At 41.7% G+C, this 5,614-nt stretch overlaps 1 non-coding gene across 1 annotated transcript; it reads right to left on the minus strand.

The window, feature by feature from the left end:
* Positions 1-3,278: 3,278 nt before the first annotated feature.
* Positions 3,279-3,385, minus strand: LOC120266984. The gene has a single exon (XR_005538347.1). It is a non-coding gene; the product is annotated as a small nucleolar RNA R71 (small nucleolar RNA).
* Positions 3,386-5,614: the final 2,229 nt, after the last annotated feature.

Here is a 5,614-nt window from a genome sequence, read left to right on the forward strand (position 1 = left end):
GATCTGAAGGAAGGAGACCCACAGCTAGAGGAAGTGTCATTCGGCATTCCTTTGGCGTGGGAAGTGTCATTCATCACATTCTCTAGATCCTCCTCCACCATTTCATCAAGGGAGTTCCATTTATGCTTTTGTTTCATGTTTTGTTTTATTGTTTTCATGCTAAATGCTACACTAAGGAGAGATCCGTAGCTCTTTTATGAGTGATGCATGTAGATATAACTTGCTCACATGCATTAGATCATGAGTGGATTTGAATGGGAGACTTATATCATCACGGCGAGAAATTGGGTGTTGGTAGCCCTCCATGTTAGGTTAAGCCGAAGAATAGTAGGTTTACTCCTATTTAAGATTTCCTTGTACTTAATGCAATCGTAGGAACGTGGATTTGGATGAAATTCCTATCAATGTTCATATGGGATTAGTGTTCAATCGCTGAGAAATTGGGGTTGTTCTAATCTAGAAATCTCTTGGCCCAATTTACCCTTGAATCTTTTAATCAACATCCATGTTTCATTATAACCCCTCAAGGAGATCCACATCCATACGCCTTTGTATTACATTGATTTTCTTGCTTGCTCATTGCTTGTTCTCAATAATTTGTTGGTAATCTTGTATTTAGTTTTAATTGCATCTAGTAGAGTAAATCTGACAAGGTCCTCTTGCGTATATCCCGCAAGTGCACGGGTTTGTCGAAGTAATAATCCCGGATGAGCGGGTATCGAATCCACCAGGAGTAGGGAATAAAAACACATAATCCATTTCTTAGCTATGTGAAAGATCAGTAGTGATAACTGTAACAATGATTCAATTCTTAAAAGTACAAACAATGAGTAAGAAAGCACAAGTAAAGGAGGAGGTAAGGCAATCGATAAAGATCGGGTACTCGGATAATGCTCCGCCTAGGACAATCGTTTCAAGTGCAAGAACCCTCTATTATGCTTCCTAATCGATGCACTGGTGAGTCGTGGAAATACTTAAATACATAGTCCCAAACCTAAGGTCAACTATGCCTAACTCTATACATGTCCCGGAGCAGAGATTAGATAACCTCTCAACCTCGCACTTGAATAGAGTTGCAATGAGCTCTATGGATTCCAAGTGATAAATCTCTTTCTTATTATAGGCCTAACCCTTTGGTCCAGGTGGAAGGTTCCTAACTACAATTAAACCCTAGATACTAAGATCACCTCAATGCTTCACTCCGTTGCACGCGCAACTAAGCCCCAGAGGAGGGTCATCCCTTAGACCATTCACTCTATTATGGCCGCAAAGAACTCGAGGAACGGAGGTAGAATCTATCATGTCAGAGGGGAAAGGGGGCGCTCCTGTACCTCTCGACTCACCCTCTCAACCCCCTCCAACCTAGCTTTGTCTAACGTTCGTGGTGTGTCACTCACTCACAAGGTTACCAACAAGAACTCTCAACCCCAGTGTCACTCCAGGGGAAATGTTCATACAATCAAGCATTCAAGGTTGGAACTCACAACAAACATCAATTAATTGAAAGCATAATAAAGAGATTCAATGAAACAAATACATCCTAGGGTTTACAGATACCCAAGTACCCACTAGGGGTTTAGCTTTACATGGAGCTAAGTACAATCAAATAAATAGAATGTAAAAGCAAGGAATCCATAGAGAAACCCCCTCGATAGTCTTGTCGATGGTCTTGTGGAAAGTCCTCTACTCGTCGTCCAAGGATTCCCTCATCCGGTATAGGATACGCCTCGACGGAAGCTCCCGTACCAACCTTCTTCCTAAGGAATGACGATGTTGGAGCCATAGAACCTCTCCAAAACCTTAGCTAATACCTCTCAAAACCCTAGCCGAAACCCTCTCTTAAGTTGGGACAAAGATGGAGAAAAGAATACTGAAATCGGGGCTAAATCGGCTTTAAATTGGGCTGGAATCGGGCGACCACACGGGCCTGTGGATTTTATACAAGCCTATGTGGAATTTCCACATGGGCATGTATAATTTCCACACGCCCGTGTGGATTCTTTGAATTCCTGTTTTCTCGACCGGCTGTGAACAGTGCTGCTACAGTACCTTCACTACAGTACCTGGCCTAAAATACTTCCCAAGTCCATACTTTCATCGAGGTGACCCAAACTGGCACACGTTCATGTCGTGGATCGCTTTGCTTCTTTAATGACGGACAAGTTGGTGGAAATCTTGTTCTATGTGCATAAGTCGGAATGCTTGAGTGTGACTGTCCTTGTGCCCGTCCAAATAGTTGTGCTAACTCAAATACGAGGAGATTAGCACACACTTTAGCATCTCACACCCGACCTATGTCTTCGCGTTTGAACCTTAGCAAGTTTTCCTCCAAAATCGGTGCATTATGATCCATATTGGCTTCTTTCCTTCATATTCGGCCTCACAACCCTACCTGCATAAAAGTAATATAAAATCACACATATTAGTGTAAAAACCCGAGAAAAGTAATGCTCAACATAAGGAAAGAATGCTTCGTATTCATATCAGACAAGCACTTATCAAAATCCCTTCACTTGAGATCTTAGGCTAGATAATAGGAGATCCTCATGTCTTCACACGAGCTATTACTTGGCGATCCCATACACTTTCTAGGAAGCAATCAAGTTTTTGGCGCCATTGCCGGGGATACTGAAAGGAATTCTAGGAAATTTTTTAGATTATTAATCTAGCTATTTCACTCTTTACTCACTTTTTATGATTATTTTTCTTTTCCTTTGATCTTAACTTTCTACCATTTTTCTTAGTTTTGCAAGGTACTGTGCATGACACGTTCAAATTCATCGACCTTGATTACACCAGATAGTAAAATTGAAAGAACTTTGCATTGGAGATTGAGAGAAGTTGGTGAAGGGTTGGGTGCTTAGAACATTGAAATTGAGGATAGAGAGTCTTCAATCATGGCGGAAGAGCGACGAACTCTATCTGAATATGAAAGACCTCAATTCACGAGTGATGAGTTTAGTGTTCAAGCACCATCCATGGCATCCAACAATTTTGAAATTAAAGCAAGTACAATCGGCATGGTCCAGAACTAGGTTCAATTCAATGGACTTGCAAATGAAGATGCACATGACCACCTCTCCCGGTTCCTACAAATTTGCTCTACTTTCAAGATTAATGGAGTGCCAGACGATGCTATCTGTTTGAGGCTATTTCCATTCATTTTTAGTGATGGGGCATATCATTGGCTTACATCATTATCTCCAGGGTCTATAAAAACATGGAAGGATATGGTTGAGAAGTTCTTTGGGAGGTATTTTCCGCCATGCAAAGCGGCCAAATTAAGACAAGAAATTTAAGCTTTTAAACAAGGGGAGTCCGAAACATTGTTTGAAGCCTGTGAGAGATTCAAGGATCTCCTTAGAAGGCGCCCCCATCATTGTTTTGCTTCATGGATGCGAGTACAAATCATCTACAATGGGATGAACTATGCTACTCGCCAACTCATTCATGCCGCGGCGGATGGTTCCCTTAGCAACAAGTACCCCGATGAGGCTGAGCAATTACTTGAGCCTATGGCAAGTAATGAATCACATTGGGCCTCAAGGGGATCTTCACAAAAGACTGCTAGAATTTATGAAGTGAGTAGCAATGATTCCTTCGCCGCAAAGGTTGATGTGTTGAGTTGAAAGCTTTATCTTCTTAAGGGCAGTAGTTGGAGGTCAGAATCAGTGATGAATTGCAGCACTTGCGGTGGTGGGCATGGTGCAGCGCAATGTCTGAATGCTAGCTCCTCTGTTGCCTCCATTGAGAATGTCGACTACATTGGGGGCCAACGAAATTAAGGGAATCCATATAGCTCAACTTACAATCTTGGGTGGAAGAACCACCGAAATTTTGCATGGAACCAAGGCCAACAATAGAGAGTTGCACCACCCCAAAGATCTCAATTTTAACAACTGGTTTTTGAGAAGAAATTTACCACTGAAGAGGTCCTTGCCAAGTTCATGCTCAGTACTGATGCCAGGTTCAATAGCCTAACTAGTAGCATGGATGCACAATTTGGCAAGGTGAATGCTCAGCTCACTCAACATGCTGAATAGTTCAGTGAGATAGGTTCAGTTTTGAGAAACCTCCAAGCTTCTGTAAAATCACTTGAACATCGAGTAAGGGAAATCGCTAAGACAAATTCTGAGCATCCTTTAGGTTGTCTTCCTAGTAACACAGACGACAATCCAAGGGAGCACTTGAAGGCCATTGCCCTTAGAAGTGGGAGGCAAGTGGAGACAAGGGTCAAAGTTGACCCAAGTGTCAACAAAAGTGGGGTAGCCTTCGTGGAAGACCCCAAGCTAGTTGAAGAAAAATAGTGAAGATAAAAAAAATCAGTGAAGAAATGACAAGCCACAACAACAAGAATAGTCAAAAATCATTAGAGTACAAGCCTCCTATCCCTTATCCAACCAGATTGAAGCATGACAAGGAGGATGTTCACTTCAGAAAATTTATCAACATCTTCAAACAATTCCACTTGAACATCCTGATAGTTGAAGCATTGACTCAAATGCCCAAATATGCCAAGTTTATAAAAGAGCTCCTTACGAACAAGAGAATGTTGGAGGAAAAAGAAATGGTTGCACTTACGGGGAATTGCTCGGCCATTTTAGAAAAGAAGGTTCCACAAAAGTTGAAAGATCTGGGAAGCTTCATTAGACCGTGCATGCTTGAAGGTGGAGTCGAAGAAAATGCTCCAGCAGATTCGGGGGCTTGCATAAAGGTCATGCCCTGCACCATGTATTTGAAACTTGGCCTGGATGAGTTAAGGCCCACGAGGATGATTCTATAATTGGCGGATCGATCAACAAGTAAACCTCATGGGATTATTGAAGATGTGATTGTCCGAGTGGATAAATTTGTCTTTCCTATAGATTTTGTCATCATGGACATCGATGAGGATGCAGAGATACCATTGATTCTTGGCCGAGCATTCCTCAACACCTCGGGTGCATTAATTGATTTGAAATGAGGGAAATTAACGTTGAGAGTTGGAGAAGAGGAAGTGGTGTACACTTTCCCGTCTGCTATGAAACATTTTTTAGATCATGATGACACACTTTACTTCATTCATGAAACTTATAGGTTGATTTCTAATTGTGTGCAAGAGCTGGTCTCGATAAACCCTTTGGATGAGTATTTGGGAGAGTTGGAGAATGAAGAACAAGAAGAACCTCACTACCATCCTCAAATTCAGAACTTGAAGCAACCAAAAGAGAAGGTATCCTGTACCAATGCTAGGGAAAAAGAGAAAAAAGAGTCATTTATGAAGAAAATGTGGAGGGAGATTCATGGGAGAAAAAAGAAAGGTACCGAGCTTCATCATCCCACATCTCAAGAAGGGAAGGTAAATTTTTCACCACTCTCTACCCATGAACAATTCGAAGTCTTTTCAATGTTGTCACTGAATTTACTGGGAAGAAACAACACTACAAAGGGAACTGGGCATGGCTTCAACCTATTTGAACCCCCATGAGGTAAGAAATGAGGTACGTCAGGCTCGTGACGTTAAACAAACGCTTCTTGGGAGGCAACCCAAGCATTCGGGGACGCTTTCTTGCATTTTTCATATTTTTAGATCATAGTTCATTTCACTTTTCTTATTTCTTAGACTTGTTTTGCT

This window comes from Dioscorea cayenensis, chromosome 1 (assembly GCF_009730915.1).
Source record: "Dioscorea cayenensis subsp. rotundata cultivar TDr96_F1 chromosome 1, TDr96_F1_v2_PseudoChromosome.rev07_lg8_w22 25.fasta, whole genome shotgun sequence".
NCBI classification, from domain to species: domain Eukaryota; kingdom Viridiplantae; phylum Streptophyta; class Magnoliopsida; order Dioscoreales; family Dioscoreaceae; genus Dioscorea; species Dioscorea cayenensis.